This window comes from Fundulus heteroclitus, chromosome 22 (assembly GCF_011125445.2).
Source record: "Fundulus heteroclitus isolate FHET01 chromosome 22, MU-UCD_Fhet_4.1, whole genome shotgun sequence".
NCBI lineage: Eukaryota > Metazoa > Chordata > Actinopteri > Cyprinodontiformes > Fundulidae > Fundulus > Fundulus heteroclitus.
In genome coordinates this window covers 28,549,875-28,569,968 of record NC_046382.1, presented here as the reverse complement: position 1 = coordinate 28,569,968, position 20,094 = coordinate 28,549,875, and the positions used below count along the sequence as shown (strand labels likewise).

Sequence of the window (20,094 nt, the reverse complement as noted above, 5' to 3'; positions counted from 1 at the left end):
GTTGGTTTGTTGTGTGTGTACTCAGCATAATAGAAAGAATACACTCATATCTAATGACATTGGATATTCAAGAAACCAGATTTTATTTTACTATTTAATTTAACAATACATGTTTGGGGTTTTAAAATTGGGACTGGTTTTGACATAAAGTTTGAAGCTAAAGCCCTGCATGATTGATGGTTAATTGTATGCACACAAGGAACATAATGGAGACAAGCAATTTCATTACATCAAGACCCTCATGAAACATGAAGCTAATCTAGCACCTCCCGTCCTTCTTAGGCAGCAGAAAAATGGCAACTGTAAACAAGGATTCCTCAACACTGCAGGACATGCAGAGATGTCCATATTTAGTTTGGCTTTGCAGGAATATGTAGAAAAAAATAACTTCTCAGAGTGTGAAGAGCTTCTCATGAGGATCTTAATTAGTTTAACAGAAGAGGAAATCAGAGCAAGTACACCACACAGACATACACACACACAAACACACACACAAATACTCCTGCCTGACTTGAAATATGTTTAAATGATGTCAATATGTTTATAACTATGTAAGCACGTCTTGATCCGTTACAGTACACTGTGTTACGGAAGCTCGGCTGGAGAGCATGCAAATGGGAGGAAAAACAACATTTTATGTATGTCTCTAAAGGAAAGAAGACTGTTTAAATAAAGATAGACGAGAAAACTGAGGTAATAATAAAACCTTTTCTGTGTGGGCAGGAAGTACATCAAAAGTCAGAGTAATATAAAAGAAACAAAACAACAAAGCTTTCTGCTTCTTTGACAGGAAATCTCAAACTGCCCTGAGAGCACAAACAGCTCAAAAAACCCTTAATCCTCCTCTCCTTGCTGGACTATGGCTCCCTTCTTTTCTTACTCCCCACAAAGAGAAATAAAAAAGCTCAGCGTAGATTTTCAGACTATTGAACTGGCTGGTTATTGAAGCACAAAAGTGCAGTCTAAACAAAAAGGACGCATGCCTAGCAATGGGTTATAATGCCCTTTTTATAGCCACGGTCCACAATGACATCTGGAGCGCAGATACGGTGTTAAAGTAGATTTTGCATCTGTGGGTGTCAGTTTATATATAAGCACGCTAATGTTTTTTTTTTCTTCTTACAGCCATGTGCCATTTGCTTTAGTATAACTTTAAAAGGAAACATTAACTGAGTGTAAAGGAAAATGTTGGGTGAGTCTTAATGCATAAGGAAGATATTGTGTCAGTCTGGGTGGGCAGTGTAGAATGATGGGCAGTCCTGTTTCTTTTTCATGCTACCTTGGGTTATAATACACTAAGATTAGCTACGTTTACATGGACAAAAGTAATTGAAATAAAGGCCCATTCGGAATAAAAATGTGTCATATAAAAAAACGGCAGTCAGAATATTGTGATCAGATTAAGCTCAATTAAAATGAAATTTTATTCCGAAGGAAAGGGGTGCTTTATGTCGGGGGGCTGTTAGGCTCAAAACAGGTCGACCCAGTATTCAAGGCAGACAAACAGTTAGGTTTAAACAGTTTATTAAGAACTGAAACGGAGCGGGTGGCGTCGGAGTCTACAGCAGGAACCTCTGCAGGTGGAGACAACAGGTTAGCGACCTCGTTGATCTGGGAGTGATTAATCACGAACGTGCGGGTCACTAACCTGGTCTTAATGTCCAGTCCGGGTTCAGGAATAGAGGTAGGTTCCAGCTGGCGGTCGCCGCTCAGAGAGTCCCAGGCGCTGGTGTATCGGAGGTCAGGCAGAAGGTCAGAACCGTGAGGACGAACGTGGGCAGGATGAGCAGAAGAGCAAAGCCAAACCAGGGGTCGGGGACGTGGTCGGTGGTCAGAGTCAGGAGGTCAGAGGTCCGGTGAGGTGCCAAAGGACAATCCAGAACAGAGTCGGGTCACAGTTCCAGGTTCGGTACACAGTGCAGCTGACAGGCTGGAAGAGGACAGGCAGCCTCGGTTGTCAGGAAACGGATCCAGTCGTTTCACACGCAGGCAGACATCAGGCATGTAGTCAGGTCAGGCAGCAGTCAGAAGACAGGTCAGGCAAACGGAATCAGACGGGAACAGGCAGGCTCAGAAGTCGAAAAGCAGACAGGTCAGGATCAGGAAGTCAGAACAAACAGAACGCTGGAAATAAGTCTCACTGGATGGCCTGAAATAATCTGGCACTGATGACTGGTCTAAGGCTGGTTATATAGACACTAATGCAGGTGGATCAGATGAGTGGTAATGAGGAACTGGGCGGAGCTAAGCAGGTGTGTACAACGGGTGAACAGACCAGGCATCAGTGCCGAGATCATGACAGGAGCTCCCTCTCTTTTAGAAATATTAAAAGAGATCAAAATGATCATTTATTCAGCAACGGTTCAACCATAATTAGAACTTGGTGCCTAGCCACTCAGAAGACAAACGAACTTAGTTGGTCACTACTGCTTTGTTTGCTACTTTTTTATGGTCAGCAAAGACAGAAATACATTTTCTTCTGTGAGTTTTCTTATTTAGGGAAATTTGATAACTGTGCATGTCAGAGTGGTTCTATTTTGAATGATCGGATTAATTGTGTGCCCATATAAACAGTGCATTAAATTGTTTTTAATGCGAATACATTTCAATCCGATTGTGAAATTTTGGGCATGTAAACAAAGCTAGTCTGTCCTATGTGAAGCAATTTCTCTTAAAGCTTTTTTTTTTGGGGGGGGGGGGGGGGGGGGTGAGCAAAAGGTTAATGAACCAGGTGTCAAAATTAATTCAGAATTACAAATTAAATACCTTCATAATTCACAAATTTAAAATTGATGAAATTATGGGAATATTGGGTGTAATGAAGATCTTCATTACTTATTCTGGCACACTTTGAATCTTTTGAAAGAACAATTTACACAGAGAGATTAAAGTATTTTATTTTTGGTTTGAGTTTTTACAGGCAGCTTCTTCGCAGCTGGTACTGATGATGAGCTGTCCTGTTAACAAACCAAACAATGGATAAAGTACCGGTATTACTGACTAATCTTCAAAATAGTGTGAGATTATTTTCCAATGTATTGTTGTACAAATTACTTACCTCTGTTTCTTCCTCTGCAGGGTGTTCAGGCTAAAAGATTCCCCAGGGGCCTGAGCACATTTGAAATGTTCCAGAAGAGTCCATTATGAATTTAAGGGGGAAAGTAAATTGTGCACTTTAGTGTTTAATATTATAGATTTAAATCTAGATATAGAAAGGTTTGAGATGTTTGGTAATAGATAATGTTAAATAAAATGTAATGTTTTAGCAACAATGTGTGTTTTTTAGTGTTTATATGTTTGTTTCTCCTGTTTCATGGTAGATCTGTTAATGGGAACGGACAGTGGGCTATAAAAGGCTGCCGGTTAACAGTGTTGATGTAGCTGCTGCTGTGACCATGGGTGACCTGTGAAACCCGTTTTCTACCTGTATTTTTCAATGTTGCTGAATAAACACCCAGTTCGTCTGCACCTTTTCTCTGCCTTAAGCCTCCTGTTTAAACCAGCCGCTAAGGGCCATCCTGACATTGGGATATGAAGAGCTTCAAATTCATTCAGATTTTTGAAATATGTATTTCACTTTTGAAGTGCTCCCTTTCTGAATAGAGAATGTTTATTAGGATCACGAGTGTGGCTTTGACAAATGTTAGTGCATGCTATTTTCTTCCATGACACTACAGCCAAATTTTATGGTTACTTTTTCGATTTATTTTAGGATCAATTCACGGTGTGGGAATACAATTTAGATTGTTAATCAAAATAATGTGAAATTAATTTATGCATTCAGTTTCACTTTTATTTTGAACCATTTGCTGTGCCAGAGTAAGTACATTTATACCAATGTGGACAGCATTGATACTGTAAGAGTGAACAATGTTCTTAATAGTTTTCTGCTGTGATATTAGAGCAGAAGCTTATTAAATGCCGGGTGCACATATGCAAAGTCATGTGAGAGGTATGGCAAATGTAAGGCAGAAGGTTTCAACATTTCTAAAAGTAACATAGCAGCCAGGCTGATCTGTGTCATGATCCTGATTGTAAGTGTAGATTTGTGTTTGTGTGAGTCTTCTCCCTGAATAACATGGCTGGCCTGCTGTAGACTGCTCACCCGTCTGCAGTTTCCCCCATCCGACTACTGGGTATTTAAAGCCTCGTCCACACAGAGACAAGATTGTCATGTTCTTGCCCAGTTGGTTCTCTCCCATTGCTTCTTCAATCAGGATCACCTGTTGCACCTGTGTGTCCCCTCCTGCAGTAGCCCAATCAGCTTCACTCCATTCCCCTGCTCTGCAACCTTTATATGTTGTAGTTCCACAGTCAGTCTGTGCCAGATTTTTGAAAATCAGTGAGTGAGTAGCTGTTCAGCGTTCCTTATGTACCTTGCCTATATTTTGATCACTTTCTTTTTCTGGATTTTCTTGTCTCATCTTGCCCCTGTTGGACACCTCTATAATCCGTATGTGCTTTATTTTCACTAATAACAACAAACATGGCTGTTGTTATGGCTGTTCCTGACTCTTCCTTTTCTAACGCGTCCGCTCTACACATCGTGTCCCCTGCCAACCCACATAAAGATCATGTTGTATATGCAAAAGTTTGTTTTCGTAAGGAGCTGCAGGACGGTCACTCTGCATCTGATGATCAGCCTTACAGTCAAGTGCCCTGTGTTCTCATAAATTTATTCTGAGACTTTTTGTCATATCCTGGAAAAACCTTCAATGTTTATCTACTTCCGTGCTCTTTATGCTCAGTTACAGTTCGCAGTTCCAGTTCCAGCCCTGGATTAAATGTTCAGCCCTCCCTGTGACAGATCTCTCCTGAACCGCATCCACATCACCACTTTGTCCACTGCAACTGTAACATCTCCAGCTTTCATCTACCTGTCTGTTCTCTTCATCACTCCGGCACTGTTCACTCACTCTGAAGATCTAAAATCCTTCAAGCATCACTCTTAATGTAAACCCTCCAGGAACACAAATCCTCACCATAGCATCTCTCACTCATCACTAGGATTTACATTTGTTAATCTGATACCACTTTGATGCACACACAAAAAAAAAAGTTGTCGAGAAACAAAATTACTTTAGTTATTTAGATTTTTGCTCCTGGTTACAAAAGTTGCAAGAAACAGTTCAGTGACAACACTGATATTGACAGGCAAGGCAAGATTATTTTTATAGCACTTTTCAGGAACAAGACTATTGGAGGTGCTGTAAATGAGCAGAAATATTACTGTCATAGGGCAAGACAAAAATTACATTAACAAGGGAATGTAGAGGTAGTAATGAGTTACAACAGCAATACTTACCCTTGTTAAATGTTTACTGTTTGAATACTGTAAATCTACAATATATGCTGAATATTGATCTAACCTTATCTGCAAGCTGAATTCATGTGGTATTTGTGCATTCACAAACACACAAGAATCCATTTTATCCCGCTCCCGCCTCAACCATTCGTGTACCAACCCAAAACGAGTTGGCCAATTACGTTGCAGTATTATAGTTCAAGGCAGGACATACAGCTGTGAGGAAGGCAAGATGTGCTGAGCCCACCACCGAATCAAAATAAATATGGCAGCACAGGAGGACGCACGCGTAGCTGATGCTATCACATCTGCTTTGTCAAAATCCACGTATCAAGCGTCATTATCCAAATAAGCGCACCTTCTTGTGACAATTTAATTTGATACCGTGACTGACTAAAATCAACCTTTGGTAGGCGAGCAGTAGGTGTCGCTTCATCCAATCAGATCAGAATGTTCGGCTGAATTTCTCTCCTTTCCCCGAACGGATTCGATGGGAGCAGTCCCAGATTGATAATGTGCAGAAAGGAGAGTGCCACACATTATCAATCTGGCTTGTCAGGTTATTGATGGTCTTAATTGCTGTTAATTCTTCAATTGAGCAAAACATATTTTGAATAAAAAAAACACAAAGGTAAAAACAAGAGCTTAATCTGCAGAAAGGGTTGGAGTTGTCCTCTTTTCTTGACTGTGCAATTCTATCCCATAAATAACCAAGTTTGAGCTAAATACTTGAACCGTGGTTAGTTATTTCTTTTCTTCAAGAGCTACACGTCTCCATACTAAAGGACATCTCTCTTTTAGCATCAGATCAGTCCAGTCCAGGAAGAAATTACTTGTTGCAGTTTAAGCCTCTTTGCTTCCTTAGCAATGATACAATATTGTAAATGTACCCGTTACTACGAGACTTGTAGCAGCAAGTCTGCTCTGCTTATTTACTCAGGTTAACTGGCAAGGCAAGTTATTTGTATAGTGATAAGACAATTCAGAATGCTGTACCTGAATAGAACAAGAAAAGTACATTGCAGTGGCATAGTAAAGGCAGGTAAAGTAATGTGGGACGACAAACTTAAACTAATGATGTTTCGGTAATGGTAGAGTTGCCGATTTATTTATTTTTTTCATAGGAAGTTTCCCCAAGTCCCTTTTTTTAATAACTGCACATGCGCAAGACTGACTTATCTTGCTCTTACGCTCTTCTGGGGGATCGCGTAAAATAAATCTCCCAAATTCACTCTGGTTTTCTTTCTTTCTACTGAGGCCTTCCTCTTCTTCTCATGAACATGAATGCGGTTCACTTCTTGCGACTCTCATCCATGTTCAAACTATACAGTGAGAGCAGCGGAGTTTGCTGTTTGATAATGCCAGAGCACCAATCACTCTTTCATCTATTGTCCTTATAACATTGCCAAATTGGGCTGCTATTTACAGGATAATACTTGACAGACCAACGGTTATTTGATTAAACATTAAATAACTTAAATCATTCAAGTGCACTATACATTGCACATCAGTGTATTTCTGTTGGTAGTTTTGGTGAATGATGAGGATACATAATCATAAAAACCATTCCAATCTCGTTTATCATTTATTCATTTTTTGTTGTTTTCTGAGAATTTGCTTGACTGGTATCTCCACTGATTTGTATTGCAATCCGTAGTTGAGCCATTAAACTCATATGAAATCTGACAGACTATGAACGCTGACGAATCCTAAATCTTTCCTATCGCCTTCTTCCCATTCAATATACATTTTTTATAATTTTTTTAAGTCATAACATGGTGTTTCCTTGCAGTACACAACGGCCTCTTTGTCAAGTGCTTCAAGTCTGGATGCCTTTTTCCATCGTGGTCGTTTTTTACAAGCACCAAGATGACACAAACGGGTTAAAGTCAAGCCACACCTGGTACACCTCCGTGATACCAAGGAAAGCAGTAACAGCCTCATACTAGCTCACAAGCAGCTTGGGGATATGATGTAGCAATGATATGCAGTCTGAGTGACTAGCTGGCCTGCAGGTTAGGGCAATAATAGTTTTGTGCCATTACCAAACATCCATTGGGGTGCAGCTAAGTGCAACAAGAAAGAACATTTTACTGGCACAAAGATGGTGACCCTTAAAAATAAAACAAAACAGATGAGAAATCAAATGCCACACATTTTATCCATCCGTCCATCTATACCAGCTTATCCATGCAGGGTCACAGAGGGCTAATCATTGGGCAAAAGGCAGGGAACACCCTGTTAGCCAGTCAATCACAGACCAAACAACCACGCACGCACACACACACACACACACACACACACACACACACACACACACACACACACACACACACACAGAAAAGGACAATTCAGATAGTTAACCTGACAGTCATGTTTTTAGACCATGGGAGGAAGCCAGGGTACCTGGAAAGAACTCACACATGCACAGGGAGCACATAAAGCACAATGATGGCTTGGTTTTGGAAAGTTTGCATATGCGCAGGAGCTGGCTGACCTCAATAGTGATTTATGAACAGCCTCTGACAGTTCAGAGAGGGAGTTGCTGTATCTTTGTTTATTGTAAGAAGCTTATGAGTAGCTTATAGGAAATTACTTTGGAGGTTCAGCTGTCAAATGAAACTAACTCTTGCATAGTAAATACAAAATGCCCTTTAGTAGTCAGGTAATTATCGTAACCAAAAATGTCAGGTACAAACTAACGTAAACTGCAAAAGTACAAATTGGTCCATCCAAAGGCACGATGGTGTGCATGACTGGACAAGTCAGAAGCAGTTGCGCTACAGCGGCATTCACAGCATTAGGAGGGAAAAAAGGATAAGGAAAAAACAGAAAAGTGTACCTAACAGACACTTCCCTGTGATGAAAAATGTGTCAAACAAAAAGAGGTTAATAACTACAGTGAAAGATATAGATGGTTATTTAATAACACGTAATCTTTCTAAAACAAGCTGTGGTCATGTCTAAAATTAGATGAAGCTACATAAAGGCTATTTGTCATGTTTGGTATAAAGTTGCTGTCTTAAAATGGAAGCCCTGGGATGTTGCCATATTTCTGAAACAAGCTTTCCTCCCACATACCAGCACCTAATGAATGTTGTTTACACGTAATCTCTTGCTTCCATGTGGGGTGGACTCACTCTAAACAATCTAATGTGGTACAACTTATTCCTTTTCTTATCATAGCTCCGCCATTACATAAGCATTTCTACACCAGGCCCTGCCAAGAAAAGCATTGCTTTGACCGTTTTTTTAAGCGTAGGCACTTCTTCCATAAATTCTGTCTAAAAGTCCTCCACCCAGCTGACTAAACAGGCTGCAGGGCAAGGTGAAGCTTAGGTTTAGCTTAGGTGTGTGAAGACTTAGAGACTGTGGAGAGATGCTGTAACTTGTCCCATTGGATGTGTCTCTCTGTTCCATTACACTATGCCTCGACTGTTTCCTTGTCAAGCTGACAGTAAAAAGCAACCTGAGTGATTTAGAGGCTGCACTGAAAGTCCAGAAGGGCAGGATTGTCTTAAGGTCTCTTGCCTACCTGTCAAGGTCTTAGCTCAGCCTTTTAATAGAAAAGGAGAAAGAGACCGAATTGTCAGACAGTAAAAGCACAAGAAGATATGGCTCATATTTAATAGGATACTTCTAAACTAGAATAGATTGGTCTTTTTTTTTTGTCTGACATGCATGATTCAATTCAAGGACTGATGTACCTAAAACATAATGTGTACTATAACATTTAAGAAGAACTAAAACAATTTTCATATGTTAACCAAAAGCTGTAAAGCAGGTTTGAATTGTCTTGTTTCTGAAATGTGCTATACAAATAAACTTGCCTTGACTTGTCTTGGGTGTCCAAAGTGCGGCCCATGGGCCATTTACGGCCCGTAGACTGGCTTTATGTGGGCCCCAAACTGCAATTCAAGAATGATTTGGCCCACCAGCACAGATGGTTGATGCAGATGGAGACTTTTTACATAAACTTTGGTCAAATTCATTACAGACCAGTTAAAATCTTACACATGAAAATGTGAGGCACAACATAAAGGTTCTGTCTTTTAATAACCCCACTTTTTACATTTTCATAATTTCATGGTAAATAAGGATTACATCTATCTAATGATTTTTACTCAAACACTAATGTTGCACACGAAAATTTGCTGTAAATTCATTTATTAAAATTGACTAAATAGAGCAGGCGTTTTCAAAGAAAAAAAACGACCCAAATCCTGTTCATTCTCCTGAGAATAAAACTTTTGTCCCAGTTGAGATCAAAATAATTTGCAAACTGGATAAACATATTTTAATAAGCAAAAGTGAATAAAATAAATGTTTAAGTTTTCGATCTAGATTGATTTACACATTCCTTTCCAAAAGTAAATGGTACAAATGTGTAAAATTAAAATATTTTGTGGAGAAGGTAAATAGATTCACAATATATTTTTTTATTATATATTTTTTTACTTTTAAGTACTTTTGCCTTGACAATTTTGGCCCATGTGACAAAGAGTTTGGACACCCCCACTCTGGGGGATAAATGAATGTACAGGGATGAAGTCAGACTTAACACATGGAATAACACTATGTTGTGAAATAATGCAGGAAACTATGCAACTATGCAACAATCTAATACTGGTGGTGAAATAACTTGACACCGTGACCTGATTTGTTATTTTTCTTTCCTTTTGGAAACAATCCCTTCTCCTGTTGCATTATTCCCCTGCACATGGTTGTGGGTTGGGTTGGGAGGAAGGGAAGTCCTCTGCGTCTGTGCAATGTGATGAAATCCCTTTAACTTATGGAACTGTACTTTTACGATGTCTTTTTCTTCTTACCTGGATAACATTTGTAATCCATACCTGGTTTCTGTTTTGTATGCTCTGTCCAATGACATTAAAGGAATCCTATCTTCATAAATAACTAGAGTACTGATGTTGTAACCTGGTCCTCAACCTGGACAAAATGATAAAGATCATCATCAATCTGCAGCGCTTACAACCTGCACACACACACACCTACACACACACCCACACCCTTGTCAACAGCAACTACAGCGTACAGTGAGCAGATGACATTAGATTCCTCCAAGTAGAAATCTCATCTGACCTCATCTGGTTGATAAACACCCCTGAGATCATGACACATGGCCCAACAGAGGCAGCATGTCACTAGTCAGGAATTCCAGCACATATGAGGGCCCTGCAGGAGATCTGAGAAGGTCTTTTGAGTGTCCCTACTAATGGGCTAGAAAACTATCATTGCCAGACTCTTCACACCCTCTTAGTGAACTTTCAAAATGCTTGCCATTGGACAAACAGTACTGCTACATAAAAACTAGAACCAGAACCACCAAACTACTAAACGGCTTTTATCCTAAACAAGAAAGAAGTTAAGTTATCTTAAGATTGAGCACTTTTTGGTGTTGCACTTGTTTTCCGTTTTATGTATTTTGATCCATTTAAAACTCAAGCTCCCAGAGAAACTGTATTTATTTTTGTTTATGACTCAATAAAGAACATTACTGACAATGAAGCTTGATTTGAAAAGAAAACAACCAGAATAATAACTACTGGACTTTAGGAGAGTTAGGCAGTAATACAATAAAAAGAATAACAAAAATAATGGGCATGCTGGGATAAATTTCAATGTGTTGCATAAAGTTTCCTGTAGAGAGACTGCACTTCCTGCCGGCTCTTCGTCTTGCCATTACTGCTCAGGGTTGCCAGATCTGACTGAACACATTGTAAAACCCGCCCATCTCACTAAAAACCCACCCAAATCTCAGCCTCTGTTTAAATTCATGTCAAAAGCATTAAATTATTGCACGCATGATGCAGAAAATGCCATAAGCAGCTGCACTAAAACATTACTGCACCAAAATAAAGAAAAAAAGGGTTATTCAGAAAGGCTCTCCACAAAGTATGCTACCAGGCAAAAGAACAACCAACTCAGAGATTGAACATCAATATCCGTGTGAATTGTAAATCTGACTTACTTTGAAATGGTAAGGGCTCTCTCTCTCTCTTTCTCTCCCTCTAGTAGTAGTAGTAGTAGTAGTAGTAGTAGTGGTATGGACTCATAGTATGTTTGCCTGCTCTTAAATTAAGGAATATTGTTTGTTGTTTTGTTTTTTGTTTTTTTTTTTGGGGGGGGGGGCGCCTGTGTTTCAATGCACACGGTCTTGCTCCCATTTCTCCATTACATTACGTGCTACAAGCCATCCTTTGTATTTTATCCACTTCAGTGTGATGCTGTCTCTCAACGTTGAGATAAAGCTTAACAGTAAAGGTCTTTAGGCCAACAGCTTAGTTGCACTCTTAACCCCATTTGGGGCGTTTACAGTTGACTTTCACCAATTTCATTTTGCAGTGACACACTTTCCAAAAACCCACCAATATTTTTCAAAAGCAGGACGAATTTTAGCAACCAGCCCAAAGCTATTTCTTCCAGCCCAACATGTTCAGTTGGGCAGCAACCTTCCCAATCTGGCAACACTACTATGTACCCTTATTATTTGCTCAATATTGACATCTGGTGTTTTGTAGAGTGACTACAGAGAGTTTAAAACAGTCACGGTTTGACGATAATGCTACAAATCGTTTGTTTTGTCCCACAGCTATGCACTAAATTGTGTACATTTTAGTCAAATAAAACTTAAAAATGTAATTGTTGCCTCAACCCTTGTTCATTCATTGGTTGTTGAAGACCCGTGTTTGCAGATTCTTCAGTGTGTAGTTGACACAACCAGATGGTCTCCTGATTCAATTGAAAATATTGAAACATGTTTGACTGACTGCAACTGAGTTCTGGTTCCCCTCACACACTAAAAGATCTTTGCGCCAGAAACTCGTGCCTACTGCCCCCACCAAATGTCGACTGGTGCAGACTGTGGCAAACTGCAAATCACGGGGAAGATGTGGCAAAATATAGATTATATGGCAGAGACACAAGGACAAACAGGTAAAATAAATCAAAATCCATGCTGACTGACTACTGGGGAGAGTCTGTAATTAAATTAACTTTATAGAATGCAACCCGCTGACGAGTGGAAGGATGCTGCTTAAGCCAAAGCTTGAAGGCTGACTTCTGGAAGAAAAACGCTTGGGAAATTAGGGATATTCTGTAATTTCAGAATTCAAGCAATATAAATACCTTTTATTTGCACACTTTGGATTGGCATTAAATGTATGAGTTGTTTCCCCTGCTCAAACCTGATGAGGCCTGTAGTCTGTATAGTGATTGTTGGTAGAAACCATTTAAAGTGTAACATCACCCCCATGTAAAGACATAACCCCACCCCTAGAAAAATTTGAAAAATACCACCAAAGTATTAGCTAGCAACAGACTGTTGTCAGCTATGTGTGGGGATGAGTGATGGGGTGAGGGTTAGGCAGGCTCGGGTTATGGTCAGGATGAGGGAAATTGACATGTTGAAACATGGAGTGAACAGAGCAACATCAGGTGGTTTTGCCACAGATTGAGCTTTTGAGGTGGAGGATATTTCAAGCCTTTTTGTCACTGGAGGTTGAGGGAGACCTTATGGAGCCCAACGGAGCTGGGCGTTATCGGTCTGAGCCTGTAGCTCAAGGAGCTGACTCAGCGATGCCTAAAGCCATTGTATCCAATGTAATATAGTAGAGGATGGATCAATGTGCAGGCATCCAGAACTATACATTTACGATTAAGGAGTATCTCGCATTGAATTTCAAATCAGTGTTGCCATTGGTTCAAATGATGTTGTGATGTCACCCAGAGAAATTGACATCAGTAGCTCTTCTCATGGTTTGTACAATTATACACACACACACACACACACACACACACACACATATATATATATATATATATATATATATATATATATATATATATATATATATATATATATATATATATATATATATATATATATATATATATATATAATGTGTACATAATTTTATAAGCCATGAGAAGAGCTACTGATGTCAATTTCTCTGGGTGACATCACAACATCATTTGAACCAATGGCAACACTGATTTGAAATACAATTCAAGATACTCCTTAGCCCTTAGGAGGGAGCGACACAGATGGTTTTAGACACAAAATCAGGATTTCAACAAATATCCAGTAATTTGTCAAGAATAATGACCAAAACATTTAGACAGCATTAAAAGAAACAGATTATTAGCTAAACAAAGTCAATTTGGGGTTGGGACTTTAAAGCGGTGATGTTTGCTTGTTTAACTTTACGTTAACTTGAGAACCTTTTGTATAAGTGCTTACGTCTTTTTGTTTGCCTAGATCACTGTTTCCACAATGCAATTGTAATGAAAAACGACAGTTGTTTTCATCTCTAGTGGAAGAAAGAAATGCTAAAAATCTACTATAACACCTTAAAATACCCTAAGGCAGATTTGATGACATACCAAGAATCTGTCTAGGTTGTTCTTTGTGTCTTTTTTTTTTGGTACAGCTTAACAATGTTAGATATGGGTAATGCCCAACCCTGGACTTTAGATTCATGTGCACAAATGTCCACTGCTTATGTTTGACTCATAACACAGTGCTGTTTGTGTATAGGACTCCAGCAAGTCTACTCCCAAGAGAAATGTCACAGAGATATTCTCCAGCTGGTGTTCAGAGCTCCAAGCAATTCAAACAAGACTTGGTTTTAAACAAAACAGGAGACATGTATGTTTACCTCTGAAAGCAGAAGTAGCGCTTAACTTTGTGCTATTTCGCTCAGTTTGCAGCATTGGGTGTGAAGGAATGAAATGTCAGCTTAATAGTCAGCAAAAACATGAACAAATCTTTTGTTGAAATTATTTAAATAACTAAAACAAAAACATAAATATATTTTAAAAAGAACTAAGGAACTAACCCTAACCTAAATGGTATTTAAAGAAACTTAAGTTGACAACAAATATAGAAATATTAATTTTTTTGTGATTTAGAATACTCACAATGGAGTTGAGTCAATTTCATCCATCTGATCTCCTCCGATTAACTTGATCAAACCGATTTGACATGAAGGTACAGATACAGTCCCAGTATCCTCAGTGTGATCCGTGTTGGTGTTGCCAGACGGCAACGGAAGGCACCGCCGTCAGGAGCGTCTCCATCCAGACTGCTGCGCGCTCTGAGCTCAGCTGCGCGCAGCGCGGAGGGGAGGCGGGGAGAGCGGGGAGGAGGCGCGCATGGAGCAGTGTAGGAAGAACAAGCGGAACATCTAATAATAATCTGAAAACGCTTTCAGTGGATGGCTGCGATGTTTCAGATGCACTCATTTTGTCCGAAGATCAGTTGAATAACGCTGCATCTGGCTTCTTCTAGGCTCATTTTGGCCGACATCTCAAGTAAATACGCACAAAATTAAAGAGAAACGTTCACTCATGTTTAAAAGTACTGGATGAGTAAAAGCTGCTTAGTGAAGTTTATTTAGCTGGGGAGACGCTCTCTCCTTAGGAGATGTTTGGTGAGCTCCTTATCAGACTTCATCAGCTGCTTTAACTCTGATAAAGACACTTAACTCCCTGCAATGATGCATACCCTCCCACGGCTTTAAAAGACTTCGGTTTCAAACAAAAATGAACAGATGCATCAATCAACCATCAGTCATTTTGGCGCCCCTTAAGGTTGTGTGGGAATTATTAGCCATCAAGGGAACATTTTGTTCTCAGTTATTATATCAGAAGCAGGAAAAAGAATTTCAGCGAGTTTGATGAGAAGCAAATTGGGATGGTTAGATAACTGGGTCAGATTTCCTCCAAAACTGAGAATGAAAGACAAATGGGGACAAGGCTCGCTGGACTGTGCGACAGAAGAGCTGTTGCAGCTTAAATAGGTAAATATGTTAAGGTTTGATGTATTTGGGTGCCCACAAAGTGCCAAAAATGGGCTTGTAAGCATGCAAACTTGACAACAGAGCAACTGAAAAGGTTGTTTGATCTAAAGAATCGCTCTGCTCAAAATTACATGGACGTTGCTTACCTGAGGAACATGTAAGAGCCAGGATAAACCGGGAAAAGGGCAGTAAGATATAAAATGGTTTGGACAATGTTCTGCCCAAACCATTCACCCATCCTCCCGGTGTATTTTTATTTATTTAAAAAAAAAAAGCTAATTCAGGGTTTTTGTTTAGAGACTTTTTGGAGGTAACCTTAAAAAGTGCAACATTCACCAGATTTGCATACATGTCTTCTTCTGATTTATTGCTAACGACAGCTCGTGTAATCTGACATTTTGCAGAGCCTGTTTATCTTTCTATAATTTATCGGGACTGGAAATGTTGACACATGTTATTAAAGAGCAGAGATATGATTTCCCATTAGTTTTCAGCACTCACACCATATGAAGGCGATCCAAAGAAATTTCTTCTACAAAAGAAGTGAAAGTGGGAAAGTGTAAATGACAGGGTCTAGGCCTAAATGAGAAGGAGATTTGCTGCTTTGTTTTGTTAATTCACTACTTATTCACACACACAACTGATTTTCTAAAACTTAGACCATTGTTCACACCTATAGGGAAATTCCTACATCTTGTTGCAATAAATCTCACTTTCAGATTTTTCTTTAAATCACATATATCATTTTTTATAAAGTATTATCCCCATGCCCTGACTGATCTGCATCTTATTTTTGACATTTGCCATGAATTGTTATGCTAAAGATTGTTATGCTAAATGAGTGTTATGCTAAAGAGAAGCAATAATAAATACATTTCTGTCTTGTCAGCAAAAAAAAAAAAAAAAAAAAAAGATTTAACACAGGGAAAAAATGCTGCCTTGAAGAAATTAAACCTTTGAGTGCACATCCTACATAATACGGGCCTCTTAAGTCGGTGACACATTTCCTCTTCTTTACAGGAAAGAAATTATGTCTCTTGTCTTGAGAAGACTCCATTTTCATGACATCTGGTTCTTGCAGGGAGTAAACAGAAAAAAAAGAAAGGTGAAATGAAACATGCGGAGCAGTCACCATATTAATCTTTAGAGCGCCGACCATTTGCAGCTTTTATAGAGGGGAGATGGCTCCTTCCTGACATGTGAAAAGAAGCTGCTGCTGCTAAATAAAGACAAGTCATGTTCAAATAAACTGGCTTCCCTTTGGAGCGTATCCATGCGCATGAGAGCATGAGTTACTGTCAGTTCCTGGTAAATCGATTAATATCCCAGTTTTGCTTCTCTGGGAGATGCACAACCAGGAGTTAACAGTCAATGAACTGACTTTCATCTGCGTGGATGTTTTTTTTTACATTTTTCACAAATGCATTTAATCCAGAGTTTTTTTCCAGCCATACCAGATGTTTGGTTTTCAGCACATGGTACTTTGCTCCAGAAAGTCATTGAGCTCAAATATAGGTATATTTAGGTATGCTCATTCGACTTTATTTTCCTTTCACATTTTCCGGTAGTTTCCCCAAGTTCCTTTTTGAAGAACTCCGCATGCGCAAGACCGACTGACCTCGCTCTTCTGCCCTTCAGGAGGATCAAGTCTTAAAAATCTCCCAAATCCACTCTGGTCTTATTACCTTCTACTGAATCCTTCCTCTTCTTCTCATGAACGCAAACTCTCAGCCATGTTCAAAGTCTACGGTGAGAGCAGCGGACTACAATGAATGGCTAACCGCTAACCTAACCGGTTACATAAACACTAGAAGTGTGCATGCGAAGCCAGCAAGCGGAAACTGTGAAGGAACGAGCACGGACACTGGCGCTACGTGAGCACATCAGAATGATTGGCATGTGGGACCACCAATAGATATGCTGATACCCCCCGAACCCAAAGGACCGAGGGGAATGAAAGCAGGAATAAAGTTATGACAAATCCATTTTTTACAGGCCTGCAGCTCCCACAGGAAACAATTGTATTAACCTCCTTTTTGTGAATACATAGTGTATTACTTTCAGTATAAAAGAACCATTATACCCTGTATTACAAAAAGTCTTTCTGAACAGGATCACCAACTATAGTTTTAAGTTTTGTGATTGTTGCTGGTCCTTTCACCTGGATCTTCAGTCTGGAAGCTTTTAGGTGTTATGAAGAGACCAAATAATCGAGAGGTAATATTATTTATCATGTGATAAAAACTGTCGAGACACCTATTTTGTTGAAGAAGCACTCCCAAGTCCAACCTTTGGAACAGGTCACTGTTGATCGCCTGATAGATTTCAACATGCTGGTGGACTCACCGTTCTGGATGCCTGAATAGTTTGAACGTGGGACTACAGGCTTTCAGCCCCACGGTTCTTGACTTTCACACACCGTGTCATTGACAACTTGCTCTCTGTGTTATTAGCAGACGACTGAACTCTTTATGCTCCTCTGTCTTATTAGCATCGATGACCTTTGTATCCAATAAGGTGTGTGACGCAAGCCTCCTGGTAATGTTGTGGAGAAAGAGACACTGGGAGAAAGTTCAATCACGGACTGAAAGATGTTAGCTTCTCGGCTGCGACGGCAGGACATGTCAGAATGTTCTGTGAAAAAAGCAATCGTTGCTGCCACATTTTTGTCTGTGTTGGATTATGGTGACCATTTGTATATGTGTGCTTCTGCCCACTGTATTCAAAGTATTGACACAGTTTATCATTCTGCCCTAAGATTTTTAATGAACTGCCACAATTTCACCCATCATTGCAAGTTATTTTCATGGGTTGGATGGCCTTCTTCGACTACCCGCAGGCTCCATCATTGGTACTTTTATATATAAAAGGCAATTCTAGGTCCTCTTCCAATCTATTTGTGTGAAATTGTAATACAAAAGAGCACCAAGCACACACAAAATATCTTGCAGCTTGACACCTTGATGTCCCTGAGTGATTTTAAAGCTCAATCAGTGGTTTTAGAGATTACTTCTTTAAATGTTCAATGTTTTTAATTCTGTCTGATGTAACATTTTACAGCTTTCATTTATTTAAATAGTCTTTGTGGATGCTATTTATATAACATGTTTTACATGCAATGTTTTCTAACTTTTGTATTAGTTTTCATTCCTCGTTGTTTGCCAAGTCTCCCTTGAAAAACAGATTGTTAATCTCAATGGTGACTTTCCTGGTTAAATAAAAGTGCAATAAATAAAAATTTAAAAAAAATGAAAAGATTTGCCCAATGGTAATGGGATGCTGAAACCACCGCTACCTCTTTCTTGACAGTAGGCTCAGAACAGCAGTAAAAGGTAGTCCAAGCTGACCATAGTAATAACGCGGAGTTGTGGAGCAATTTTGCCAATTTTTTTTCAAGCATCTGGAATCTCCCTTCATTTTACCCACTGACTCAAGCCTCTTCCTTGGAAAATCTGCTTTTATCCACTGCTCAACCTCTTTGCCAGCGCTCATGTAATCACAAGCGTGTCCGCCTTGGCCAGCATCCACAGATTACAACACATGAAGTCAAAAGGTTTGTGAGGGAAAGGGAAACATGGATCGGACCAGCTTAAATAGCACGGCCTGCCGCAGATTAATTGAAGACATCATTCACACACAGAGGACATGCATTTTCCAGACTTTCTTGTGCAAACCCTAAACTGGGAAATCTTCCAAAGATTCCCCCCCGGAAAAAAGAGACTCGCTCTCAAGTCTCTAACTCATATTTTACTCCTGCTTCAGTCTACTTGTACAGAAATAAATCATATTTTATTCTCCCACGATGCTTCCTGTAACAGACACTTTTCAACCCTTGAGCCGTAATTGCACTAATAAAATTATGCTGTACATAATGGATAAAAAAACGTCAATAAGGTTGGGCAAAGATGGTTTGAAAAAGTCTGTCTTGACTTGACAAAACAGCTTACAAAAGAAAGGCTTAAGTACGCCTGTTAAAACACCTTTAATGAGACATAAATTCTGTGTACTTCAGCAGAAAAACAAACTTATTTTTAGATTAAAATATAAAAGCAGAAAAAGATACTTTAATGTCCACATCTGTATATAAACTCTTTGTTTTATGCACTTTTTGATTGAAAAAACAAACAGGATTCAGTCTTCTTTAGCAGTCTATTCACATACTCAATAATGAATTGATAATATCTGCCTGTCAAACAGTGAGAACATTTCTTGGCCTATTGAGGTGACTTGACAGATCTCCTGCCAGATTTAGCTCTGAACTCAGGACTCAACTTCCTTCCCGTGGAGCTATCGTCTTGCTGATTTGGGCGGATGTTTTGTCTCACTGTGATTCCAAACAATATAATCCCTCTTCATCTTTAGCTTTCCAGAATACACCTGAAGGTTTTTGTGGTCCAAACTTAATTGGTATTTGGAATTGCTGCTAATTTCACCCTCCTGGAGAGAAACCATCTCCATCTTAAACAAGCAACCTCAGCTCAAGATGCCGTCACTACCATGCTTTGCTGCAGGTACGGTGTTCAGATTTAAAAGATAAAATAGGCCTTTGTATGGTATTTAAGGACAATGTGGAAGTTTATTTTTCTTCCATTTTGGACCCTTCTCCTGTCTGACGCCTCTGCATTATGAGATTTTTAATCCATTGTAATCTCTCTGCAAACTGCAGCTTTAGCTCCAACATGCAAATAAGCACATGTTAAGAAAACCCCAGTAGAACAGTCAAAGCTTATTTAAGATTAGTCAGATTCTCAACAATTGATGTTGGGTGTGTACTCAACAAGACTACATGTTGCAACTGGTTAAAAAGGAAAATTAAACAAATGCATTGTTTAACGGCACGCACACCTGTGCAACCAGTTAACAGTAGCTCTATTTTAGTTCACTGATCAGTGTTATAATTCAGTTTAACAGTACTGGACATATGTCACACTGAAAGTGGAAACAGTTTTGAAATTATTAATATCTAAT

At 39.3% G+C, this 20,094-nt stretch overlaps 1 protein-coding gene across 1 annotated transcript in view; it reads right to left on the bottom strand.

The window, feature by feature from the left end:
* The window catches only part of LOC105927332 (carbohydrate sulfotransferase 15), a 33,999-nt gene extending 19,565 nt beyond the window's left edge, over nt 1-14,434 (bottom strand). Inside the window, exon 1 of the mRNA XM_012864034.3 lies at nt 14,246-14,434. The gene's annotated coding sequence lies outside the window, so the exon portion shown is untranslated. The remainder of the gene's footprint in view (nt 1-14,245) is intronic.
* Between the last annotated feature and the right edge of the window lie 5,660 nt (nt 14,435-20,094).